The sequence below is a fragment of the Pelmatolapia mariae genome, linkage group LG2 (genome assembly GCF_036321145.2).
Source record: "Pelmatolapia mariae isolate MD_Pm_ZW linkage group LG2, Pm_UMD_F_2, whole genome shotgun sequence".
Taxonomy (NCBI): domain Eukaryota; kingdom Metazoa; phylum Chordata; class Actinopteri; order Cichliformes; family Cichlidae; genus Pelmatolapia; species Pelmatolapia mariae.
The window spans coordinates 31,304,095-31,317,454 of record NC_086228.1 but is presented as its reverse complement, the minus strand read 5'-3'; positions in this window follow the sequence as shown (position 1 = coordinate 31,317,454).

Sequence of the window (13,360 nt, the reverse complement as noted above, 5' to 3'; positions counted from 1 at the left end):
CTCTGGCGCTGGCGCCGGATCTGGAGATCCAGCCAAGCAGCCGTCCTCAGGTCAACAAACGCCTAACAGATAGTCACAGAGTCTCTGCACGTGTCTACCAAGTCGGTAAAAAGGTCTGGTCGTCTACTAAAAATGTTCCACTCAAGACTGAATCTAAGAAACGTGCGCCTCATTTCATCGGTCCCTTCAATACTGGAAATAAACTGTTAAAAAGATGACATTAAAGAGTTGTTAAACTCTGCGTAAAGAAAGGCGGTGTTGCCAGTTAAAATGCAGACTAGTTAACAGCATTGGTCAGTCTGTTGTCTAGTCATTTAAGCAGCAAGAAAGGCTATTACTGTACAAATGAGAAGAGACATGGTGGGCATACAAAAGAACATCTAAGGTAAAAAAGGAAAAACTGGAATTGCAACAATATTGGAACAAAGCAGGCAAGTTATGAGGTAGTTGGGGTACCAGAAGCTTACTATCAACGCTTCAGATCATGGAGAAAATCTAATAAGCAGTCACATGCTGAGTTTACAATGGACTTAACACAAAATTTCAACAGATGGTGCTCTGCAGTAAGGCTGACTACTTTCTATTACTTGCAATGAAAACTCATAGTGGAAAGCAGACTATCCTTTAGTTAATACAGGTAAAAATGTTCGACCTGCTGCTCTTAACAAGAACAGTTTCCATGGTCTCTGAAGGAGGCCCCGCTTAAGTCAAATCTGAAGCACAAAAATATTCTTTTGTGTCAGATATATTGTATCACTCAAAGGTAAAGGTAACATGGCAGCCTGTAAAAACAACCTGTGACAGGAGCAAAGAATCCATTTTGGCTTCGGTGTTATCCTTTTCTCAGGACACTGTCGGTGTGTGCGCTTGTTTGGGGGCTGAGAGTAACCACTTCTTGTAACCCACTGCATAAAGTCTTTGTGTATAGAACCAGATTTAAATATTCCTGAACATTTTTCAGTTTCCCAGCAAGAGCTAATTCAAGCACAGTGTGGTGATGCTACTAAGTACTTTTTGACAGAGTGCAGCTTAGTGAAGTTAGAAGTGCAGCGTCTGTATATTTTCTGTAGAGGGATGTACTGGTTCATAAGTGGGCTCCACAAGGTGGCACAGAAATGAAAGGTGACTGCAAGCAAGGTTTACGATGGCTTCTGTTGGCAGAGCACAAGGTTTGACCCTAATTACTTGGTCTTTGGTCAAAGGTATGAGGACCTTTGCTGCAGAATCAGTGGTCTCAGATGAACTACCTGTGAATTTGATAGATTATGTTAATGGTTTCTGGCACAAACTATGTGGCAGGCACTCAAAACAGAACCTGGAAAGGTTTCAGGTCAGGATGAAATATTTCAATGAAGCTGCAGTTTAATGATGGTGCTTTTTGTTGCCAGTTGTAGGGACACTGTATGAAAGTCTCTGGGCCAAATACTGTGATACAGCAAATGTCAGAACAGAATGATCTCATATCCACTCCAGACCGCAGGAAAAAACGTCAACTTTGTCACGTTAATTTGTTGAGACCATATGATGTTTGTGCTTTATCTCTTGGTTCATCAGGCTCTGTAGATTCTCCTTCCTCAGCAACAGGTCCACCTTTGACTGCTTGTACAGTGGCACAGTCACAGTCACACATTTGTGTGGGGGAGGAGCACCAGGTGGTTCTTTGCTGCACGGTCAGTTGAAGAATTCAAAAAACGCTTGATGAAAAGTAATGAAAGTAGCAGCCAGGTCCTGCTTATCAAATCCAACTGATGAATGAATTATCGTTAAGTGTGACAACCTCTATAAAATCACAAACTGTCTCCATGGAATTGCAGCAAAAGCCAAAAAACAGCAACAAAAAGAGTTACATCTGAGACTCGTTTAACATGCTATCAAAGTTCACGGCAGTACGACCAGAAAAAGACCAAACAGGGTTTGTCAGCCTTTCAGTTTGTAGCTCTGTAGCTGTTCATAACGTTCATTATTCACTTGGATTTTATTTAGAGAAAGATAAGACCATCACTAGCAGACAGTTGTAAACTAAACACAAACCTTTGTTTTGGCTGAATGCAAAGTTCCAGAAACTCTGAGTCTGTGAAAAGAGAACAGCAAACAAAATCTTTTGACTGACAGAAAAGATACAAACAATATAACATTACAACACGAGAACAAAGGGAGGACTGAGGCTGTAAATGTACATATGAGGTAAATCAGAATAATGAGATGCTGCTGAAATTAATCCAAGAAGACAAATGAGTCAGAAGCTACCACAATAAATCAGGAAGTAACAAAAGGAGAAACGGAAACAGAGAATTAACAACACACAGAACACAGCAGGACAGGAAGACTGAAACTCAGGGAATTAACTAAAAACAATTAGCAATAATTAGTTATGTAAAGAGACAGAATTAAAACCAAGCATAAAATCGTGAGGGGAAAAAGCTAAAACAAAACACTCAAAATGACCAGAAGAAAGAACGAATTAAGCAGAAACATACAATAATAAGCACAACTAAAATAGTAAAGGTTAAATGGTAGAAGAGGGTAGAGGACCCAGCACCATAACAAGTTTCTCACACACTGTTATTTGATTTTGGCTTCATTTTTGTTGATTAAATAATAACACAATATTTTACACACGATGCAGTTCTGAGAAAAATAATAATTTCATTTCAAAAATAGACACTTTGGATCACTGTGCAGCCTACAGCACAGTAATCCCAGCTGGAAATACTGCACCAAGATACAGCTGCTGCACAGTATACATCTCATGAAACTGTTCAAACTCCATAATAACATCTCTTCATCGCTGCAGCTGTTTTACTCATAAAGCTACATTCAGTGCAGTGCATGTCTGTTTAGCTGCAAAATAAAGGTGTACTCACAGACGTGCAGTGACGGTCCTCTGCTGACTCCACAGACGTGGACTTTGTGCTTTGACGACTAGTTAAACAGCAACACAGTTGTTTGTATTCAGAGTTGAAAGTCCTTAACTATAAGTGGAAATTCAGCATGCAGCCAATCAAACATACAATAAACGCTATTCAGTCATATGCTCAAATGAACAATGTTATTTATGTGGTGTAATGAGCAAAACTGTGGTTTTTCTGGACAGACTGGACAGTTACTCTTAAGTTTGGCATGTAGTAGTGGGTCAAGTATAAAGAACAACACTCAGACTCCCTGGATATTATCTGTTTTTGCTGAACAGGCACTGTAAGATAAGATAAGATAAGATAAGATAACCTTTATTAGTCCCACACGTGGGAAATTTGTTTTGTCACAGCAGGAAGTGGACAGTGCAAAAGTTATGAAGCAAAAATTAGAATAAAATAAAATAAGAATAAATACAGTACACAACTGTACAGAATAGAATAAAATAGAATACTATATACACTAGAATAAAATATACAATAAGATAAAATAAAATAAGATAAAATAAGATAAAAAGATAAAAATAGAATACAAGTAAGTTGGGGGAAATGCCTTTATTCTTATAGTAAGTGTGCAGGGAAAACATACAATATAAATTAAAAAACAGATCAACCCATTCGTCTGAATCAAATAGCAGCCTGGGAGGGAGGTAACCCAAAAAAGGTGCTACAAAGAAAAGCAGATGCACCATCAATGTCAAAAACGCACACATATAAAAGGTGAAAATAAGGTTTTACAAAAGGAGCACGTCATAAACAATACTCACCTTTTCCATAACACAGGGTTAGAGTGGTGTCCTTTTTCATATTCATGTTGTTGTAATGTATTCGCCCTTTTCTTCATTCTCACACACCTCACGTTTGCCCCATTTCCTCTCTTCACCTGGCACACATTAAATAATGACTGCACTCCCTTATACTCACTATTTTCACTTCCACTTGAAGTTAATGACTTAAGTTCTGACTTTTTTTTTCTTTCAGAATTTAGTAGTTTAGTATTCAGTGTGTGTTTTATAGTTATTACAGTTATAATTTGTAGATTCAAGCACCTTCATATTTTTGGCCACCAGATGGCACCAAAGAGGACTCCGCTGAAAAGCCACAAGTATTGAACTCTTATTTTTCAGTACAAGCTTCAACTCTTCAAAAAGCTTCATTCAGGCCAATGACTGTAGAAAAGATGGAGGAGCTGGCCAAAATCACTCATTTAGGCGAGCTGCCATGTTGCAATTTTGGACACACCCACTGGACCTGACCCCTCCTCCACACACACACGCACGCGTGCACTGCAGCACTTTATACAGTTTGGGTTATTGCACAGTGGTGGTTTATAGAGGGAAATCCTTGGAAAGGGGGGTGGGGCTGTGTTATGAGTGGATGTATGACTTCAGGGTGGTTATGGCCTTTGGGAAGAAACTGTTCTTGAGTCTGTGGGTCTTTGTGCTGATGCACCTGTAGCGCTTCCCTGAGGTTAAAACCAGGATGGGAGCTGTTCTTGATGATGTTTGCTGCTCTGCTGAGGCAGCGGGAGCAATAAATGTCCATCAGGGAGGGGAGAGAGCAGCCGATGATTTTCTGTGCTGTCTTGACTAAACTCTGAAGCCTCGCTCTGTCCGCTTTAGTGCAGCTGCCCTACCATACGGTGATGCAGTATGTTAGCAGGCTCTCAATGGACGAGCGGTAGGTCAGCAGCAGGTTGGAGTCCAGTTTGTACTTCCTGAGGACCCTCAGGAGGTGCAGCCGCTGTTCAGCCTTCTTGACAACCGCTGAGACGTTGTCTGTCCAGGAAATGTCAGCGGAGATGAGGACACCAAGGAAGCGGACTTTCACATAATGATGTTGTTATGGAAAATCTTGAATAAAAATTGCAGCCAACAGGCGAGCGTGTTTTTGAAGTGAGGTTTATTAAAAAAGAAAAGAAAAGAAAAACACTGCAGTGGAGAAAAACATTCAGATCACACCTAACCCATTTTTCTGAGGGAAAGACATCACCCTGAACCCTTTTATCCCAAACAAAGAATATTCCACAGCAGATCAATTATTAGCAGATCCTTATCTCTTCAATCTAGGAACAGTTCAGACCAACCGTCATCTCATCTGCAACAGGATGTCCAGAGCCCTCAAGAGGAAAATGAGTCTGCTGTGAAGGTGCAATAAAACTTGGGCCCCACTTGTGATCACAGTCCACATACATACAACTGATGTCAAGAGTGAGCTTTCTATACTAAGTACAGAAAGTGTTACTCCTATTACTAAAGTGATGTGATTAATACATAAACTAAAGAAATTTCCAATACAATCTTTTATGCAGTCCTGTAGAAGTTACATATGTAAAATATATATTATCCTCTCTGGTTACTCTGGTATGGATGACTCTGAATTACTTTATGGTAAATAACACTACTGGCAAAACACAGTGTGAAAGAAATCCAGATTAAAGGTTTTAGTTCAACATACAAGTGAAGACCTTTTACTTTAAAACAGGTTATTTAATGCAGTCAGAGAAAATCTCATGTCCTCTTCATGCAGCTGACTACATTCAGTGTTTAATGCAGAAGCTCTGCAGGTCTGAGATCAGCGGCTTTCTTAGTCAGTGGCTGTTTATGCTCCTATATACTGACACCAGTTACATGAATGATTAATCCCTTTGACTTCTTGTCAAAGCAATAAATAAATAAAGCAATAAAAGCAATAAAACAATAAAATAACATTTTACTGCTTGAGTGTGGCATCCTGCTTCCTGGGACGGAGGACCCACAAGGCAGCTGACCCGCATCTCTAGAGTCTGGCTGTGTATTACCTCTCCCCACCGGGATCCTTAGTCCCTTGTGAGAGGATTTTTTTTTTTTCAAAGGCTGGTGAAATCGTCAGCCCGAGAAGATGCTGCTTGAAGCCAGTCACAATTGAGCGTGTGGAAGAGAGCCAGAGACTAATGATAACTAATGATTAAGTGCAGAGTGTTGTGTTTCAGTTCATCAAATGCCGCGTGGTTGGACCTCAGGTCTGGATCAGGGTGTCACTGAGGTCCTGGACACTCTGAGGTGAGAGCTACTAGTCACACTCTTTTCCACTAGTACCTACTTGTCTCAACTCGCTATCAGTATTTTCCATTACTATCAAGTAATCTAATGTGTCTAATGTGCATGGGGTTGTGATAGCAATGCGCCCCAAAGTCTTGGTCAGTTTTGGTCAGTGATTGTTGATCAATGGTCATGGGAATTTGCATAATTATGATTAAGGAACTGACCTCACAGCCCATTGTTCCTTCAGTGGGCTGGTTTCAGTCATTATGCAAATGTACTGTTTATAAGATTTGGGGAAACCTGCAGTCAGCTGAGACTGAAGAAGTCACTTGGATGAGTGACGAAACGTTTCTCCCACCAAACGCTACGTCCAGATGAACAGATTCAACTTTTGGAGATTTAATTTCCTGGATGATTGAGAATGCATCAAGACGTTTTAACCCACTTTGGCAAGGACTGCCTAAAGCTTGTACGTCAGTATGAGCAAACAGCACGTAAGATGGCGGACTACAGGAACCACCTGAGATTCAGCCTCAGATGCCGACAAAACAGGATTACTCCTAAAAGTCTGCAAATGAGCTCTTCAGTTAAAGGCTTCCGGGCAACAAAAATCCTCCAGAAGGCACAGCATCAGTTGCTTAATGAACGGGTGAGGCAAACAAATTTTACCATCGACAGGCTAAAATCTCAAGAGGAGCGGATCCCACGGAGACTGACAATGCTTTTGTTTTTTGCTGCTACCCCCCCAAAAACCCATCTCCATAGAGACCGTGTCAGCTCCCAAAAAGACAAAAAACAAACCAAAAACCAGCAACAAACAACTTAAACATAAAAAATCAAAAAGAAAGAACAATACAGAATCCACATCTGAACCAAAGAGTAAAACAGTGAAATGTGGATTATTAAATATTAGGTCTCTCTCCTCCAAGTCTCTGTTAGTACATGACTTAATAATTGACCAACAAATCGATTTACTCTGCCTTACAGAAACCTGGTTGCAGCAGGATGAGTATGTTAGTTTAAATGAATCAACACCCCCGAGTCATTCTAACTACCAGAAACCTCGAAGCACAGGCCGAGGGGGCGGTGTGGCAGCAATTTTTCACACCAGTCTATTAATTAACGAAAGACCAAGACAGACTTTTAATTCATTTGAAAGCCTGATGCTTAGCCTCGTCCACCCCAGCTGTAAAACTCACAAACCAGTCTTACTTGTTATCATCTATCGTCCACCTGGGCCTTACACAGAGTTTCTCTCTGATTTCTCAGACTTTTTATCTGATTTAGTGCTCAGCTCTGATAAAATAATTATTGTGGGTGATTTTAACATCCATGTAGATGCTAAAAATGACAGCCTCAACATGGCATTTAATCTGTTATTAGACTCAATTGGCTTCTCTCAAAATGTAAAAGAACCCACCCACCACTTTAATCACACTCTAGATCTTGTTTTAACATATGGCATAGAAACTGAACATTTAACAGTGTTTCCTGAAAACCCTCTGCTGTCTGATCATTTCCTGATAACATTTACATTTACAATAATTGATTACACAGCAATGGAGAGTAGACTTTATCACAGTAGATGTCTTTCTGAAAGCGCTGTAACTAAGTTTAAGAATATAATCCACCCACTGTTATCATCTTTAATGCCCTGTACCAACATAGAACAGAGCAGCTATCTGAACGCTACTCCAACAGAGGTCGATCATCTTGTTAATAATTTTACCTCCTCACTACGTACGACTCTGGATACTGTAGCTCCGGTGAAAACTAAGGTCTCAAATCAGAAGTACCTGACTCCGTGGTATAATTCTCAAACACGTAGCCTAAAGCAGATAACTCGTAAGCTGGAGAGGAAATGGCGTGTCACAAATTTAGAAGATCATCATTTAGCCTGGAGAAATAGTTTGCTGCTTTATAAGAAAGCCCTCCGCAAAGCCAGAACATCTTACTATTCGTCACTGATTGAAGAAAATAAGAACAACCCCAGGTTTCTCTTCAGCACTGTAGCCAGGCTGACAAAAAGTCAGAGCTCTACTGAGCCAACCATCCCTTTAACGTTAACTAGTAATGACTTCATGAACTTCTTCAGAAATAAAATGTTTATCATTAGAGAAAAAATTACCAATAATCATCCGACAGATGTAATATTATCTACAGCTACTTTTAGTACCATTGATGTTAAGTTAGACTCTTTTTCTCCAATCGATCTTTCTGAGTTAACTTCAATTATTAATTCCTCCAAACCATCAACGTGTCTTTTAGACCCCATTCCTACAAAACTGCTCAAAGAAGTCCTGCCATTAATTAATTCTTCAATCTTAAATATGATCAACCTATCTCTAATAATCAGCTATGTACCACAGGCCTTCAAGGTGGCTGTAGTTAAACCCTTACTTAAAAAGCCATCTCTAGACCCAGCTGTCTTAGCTAATTATAGGCCAGTCTCCAACCTTCCTTTCATATCAAAAATCCTTGAAAGAGTAGTTGTCAAACAGCTAACAGATCATCTGCAGAGGAATGGCTTATTTGAAGAGTTTCAGTCAGGTTTCAGAGCTCATCACAGCACAGAAACAGCTTTAGTGAAGGTTACAAATGATCTTCTTATGGCCTCTGACAGTGGACTCATCTCTGTGCTTGTCCTGCTAGACCTCAGTGCAGCGTTCGATACTGTTGATCATAATATCCTATTAGAGTGATTAGAACATGCTGTAGGTATTACAGGTACTGCGCTGCAGTGGTTTGTATCATATCTATCTAATAGACTCCAATTTGTACATGTAAATGGAGAGTCCTCTTCACCCACTAAGGTCTATTATGGTGTTCCTCAGGGTTCAGTGCTAGGACCAATTCTATTTACATTATACATGCTTCCCCTAGGCAGCATCATTAGAAGACATAGCATAAATTTTCACTGCTATGCAGATGATACGCAGCTCTATCTATCCATGAAGCCAGGTAACACACACCAATTAGTTAAACTGCAGGAATGTCTTAAAGACTTAAAGACCTGGATGGCCGCTAACTTCCTGCTTCTTAATTCAGATCAAACTGAGGTTATTGTACTCGGCCCTGAAAATATGGTATCTAAGCAGATTCTTACTCTGGATGGCATTACCTTGGCCTCCAGTAACACTGTGAGGAACCTTGGAGTCATTTTTGACCAGGACATGTCCTTCAAGGCACATATTAAACAAATATGTAAGACTGCTTTCTTCCATTTGCGCAACATCTCTAAAATTAGAAATATCCTGTCTCAGAGTGACGCTGAAAAACTAGTTCATGCATTTATTACTTCCAGGCTGGACTACTGTAATTCTTTATTATCAGGATGTCCTAAAAACTCCCTGAAAAGCCTTCAGCTAATCCAAAATGCTGCAGCAAGAGTCCTGACAGGGACTAGAAAGAGAGAGCATATTTCTCCTGTTTTGGCTTCCCTTCATTGGCTTCCTGTTAAATCCAGAATTCAAAATCCTGCTCCTCACATACAAGGTTTTAAATAATCAGGCCCCATCTTGTCTTAATGACCTTGTAGTACCATATCACCCTATTAGAGCACTTCGCTCTCACACTGCAGGCTTACTTGTTGTTCCTAGAGTATTTAAAAGTAGAATGGGAGGCAGAGCCTTCAGTTTTCAGGCCCCTCTTCTGTGGAACCAGCTTCCAGTTTGGATTCAGGAGACAGACACTATCTCTACTTTCAAGACTAGGCTTAAAACTTTCCTTTTTGCTAAAGCATATAGTTAGGGCTGGACCAGGTGACCCTGAATCCTCCCTTAGTTATGCTGCAATAGACGTAGGCTGCCGGGGATTCCCATGATGCATCGAGTTTTTCCTTTCCAGTCACCTTCTCACTCACTATGTGTTAATAGACCTCTCTGCATCGAATCATATCTGTTATTAATCTCTGTCTCTCTTCCACAGCATGTCTTTATCCTGTTTTCCTTCTTTCACCCCAACCGGTCGCAGCAGATGGCCCCGCCCCTCCCTGAGCCTGGTTCTGCCGGAGGTTTCTTCCTGTTAAAAGGGAGTTTTTCCTTCCCACTGTCGCCAAAGTGCTTGCTCATAAGGGGTCATATGATATGATTGTTGGGTTTTTCTCTGTATTTAATATTGTGCTATCTACTGTACAATATAAAGCGCCTTGAGGTGACTTTTGTTGTGATTTGGCGCTGTATAAATAAAATTGAATTGAATTGAATTGAATTGAATTGAATTTTAGATGAGAATACTCTCAAAAAGGTGTTTGACTTTACTGAGAAGGCTCGTCTAGCACAGCACAAGAAGTCTAAGACCAGGCAACAAAGGAAGTTTGACTTACTTGTTGTACGTCGGAAACCACCGCAAAATATGGAGAGTGTCCTCAGTGGCCAGAAGAGAGAAGGATGCGACACGGAGGATGTGGACAAGTGGGTGAAGAATTTGTCTGACAGACAGCTCACCCAAACAGAGAAAAACATCGTTGCTAAAGGGTTGAATTTTGCCGTCACACCGAGACAAATCCCGCTAGTGGAGCTGATCACAGCCACAGAAACAGCAATTCGTAACAACAATATTGCAGAAGTGGAAGCAGAGCAACTACGGACGAAAGTTTCGGCCTGTCTCAGCAATGCAAAGCCCCCAGCATCCAACATCACCATGGAGGAGATGAAGGCACTCACATCACTTAGTGATGACAACAACATTATCATCCTGCCGGCAGACAAGGGTAGGTGCACAGTATTGCTAAAACCAGAAAGACTATCATGAGAAGATTTTGTCACTGCTCAGTGATGAAAACACTTGTGAGCCCCTGAAACGAGACCCAGGAAGTGGCTACAGGAAGAGGGTGATAGACTGTCTGAAGCAGTTAGAACAAGACAAGGCTATTGACCGGACCTCATACCACAGGCTGTACCCAGGGGAGTCTACACCAAGTCTGTATGGTTTACCGAAAATACATAAACAGGGTGCACCTTTAAGACCGATTGTCTGTATGATCAACTCTGTCACCTATAACATCTCCAAGTTTCTGGCTTCGATCCTCAACCCGCTGGTGGGCAGCTCTGACCACCACATCCAGAACACCCTGGATTTTGTTGAGAAGGTGAGAGATGTCATGATGGAGGCAGATGAAACCATGGTCTCGTACGATGTTACATCTCTCTTCACTTGCATCCCAGTCACGGAAGCGTTGGCGGTAGTCCGTAAGAGATTACAGGATGACACCAACCTCAGCAACAGGACCACTCTCAGCATCGACCAAGTGTGTTTGAACCGTGTCTTCATTCCACCTACTTCACATACAAGGGTGAGCTCTACAGGCAGAAACATGGGTGTGCCGTGGGCTCCCCAGTTTCACCCATCGTGGCCAATTTGTACATGGAAGAAGTGGAAAAGAGGGCTTTGCTATCCTACCCTGGAACACCACCAAGCCATTGGTTCAGATATGTGGATGACACCTGGGTGAAAATCAAATCTCAGGACGTACTACATTTCACGGATCACATTAACTCGGTGGACCAACACATCAAATTCACCAGGGAGGATATGAAAAGTGGCAGGTTAGCCTTCTTAGACTGTGAGATTTCCATCAGTAATGGGGGACATCTAAAAGCTGACGTGTACCATAAACCTACACATACGGATCAGTATCTAAGGTTTGACTCTCATCATCCACTGGAGCACAAACTGGGCGTCACCAGGACGCTACAACACAGAGCGAACACCATCCCCACTGACAGCGGCCAGGGAGGCAGAAGAACAGCACGTCAAGAAGGCCCTGAGTAAATGTGGTTATCCCAGCTGGACTTTTGTCAAAGCCGGAAAGACACCTAAAGAAAGCTCCAGCCGATCCAGGAGAGAAGGACAACCGCTGCCCAAGCGAAAACCTGTAGTGATCCCATATGTGTCAGGAGTATCGGAGCAGTTGAGACGCATTTTTAATAAACACTACATCTCTGTGGCTTTTAAACCCCAAAACACGCTGCGCCAAAAACTGGTCCACCCCAAGGATCGGGTCCCCCGACACAAACAGAGTAACATAGTGTACGCTGTTAAGTGCAGGAGGATTGCCAGGATTTATACATCGGGGAAACCAAACAACCTCTGGCTAAGCGGATGGCACAACACAGAAGAGCTACCTCGTCAGGCCAGGACTCTGCAGTCTATTTACACCTACAGGCCAGTGGACACTCTTTCAATGATGAGGATGTACACATCCTGGACAGGGAGGAACGCTGGTTTGAGCGCGGAGTCAAGGAGGCCATTTACGTGAAAAGGGAAAGACCATCTCTGACTCGAGGAGGGGGCCTAAGGGTCCATCTGTCACCATCTTACAATGCTGTGATTGCAGCCATTCCCCAACTCTCTGTGAATGGTTCTCATCACCATTGGTCAGTGGTTGTTGATCAATGGTCATGAGAATTTGCATAATTATGATTAAGGAACTGACCTCCCAGCCCATTGTTCCTTCAGTGGGCTGGTTTCAGTCATTATCCAAATGTACTGTTTATAAGATTGAAACCTGCAGTCAGCTGAGACTGAAGAAGTCACTTGGATGATGACGAAACGTTTCTCCCACAAAACGCTACGTCCAGATGAACAGATTCAACTTTTGGAGACCCAAAGTCCACTGATGTCATTTGACCCCTACGCCACAACAATGGAGGACGTCAAAGGGACGGCATACCTGCTGCTGGTGTGTTACTTTATGTCAGACTCCTGGACCATGGTTTTGTTTTCTGTGTAGCCAAAAAGTGATTCAATGCCAATGAAGCTTTTCAGTTGGATAAATAAAAGATATAAAAAAGTCACTTTGCCAAAAACCCTTTGCAGCTTGTGACAGGAAAGTTGTTTGTGGCTCAAAATGACTTTACATCATTTGAAACAGGAAGGACACGCTCTCCTGACTCATCAAGTGAGGCATGCAGTCCTTGATCCAACACAGCTGATTTAAATGGCTAAACAACCTTCTCACCATGTCTTGAAGTTCTCCAGAGGCCTGGTAATGAACTAATCATTTGATTCAGGTGTGTTGACCCAGGGTAAAACCTGGAGTTGGACTCCCCTGACCTGATGGAAAACCCTAAAAATCAAGTCAAGCTGAGCCGAGCTGACCCTAAGTGGGTTCTAGTGGAAAAGGGCATGCCCCAACATTGTTATGGATGTATACAAGCACATCTGGGTCATCCAAAGTGATGAGTACCATTTTGAGCTGCTGCAATGAAATTTGTACAGCAGTGTTGAAATTTATATTTTACACCTCTGTGTGCCAACTCCCGAAATTAATTATTTTCTGCAGCAATACTCCCGTTTCTGCCACAAAAAAAAAGTATCCATAACTCAAAATTTCGACTTACTTTTCTCAGAATTTTGAGTTAATAACTCAAAATTTTGAGAAAAGCAACTCAAAATTTCGAGTTAGCGCCTGCCACACAGTAA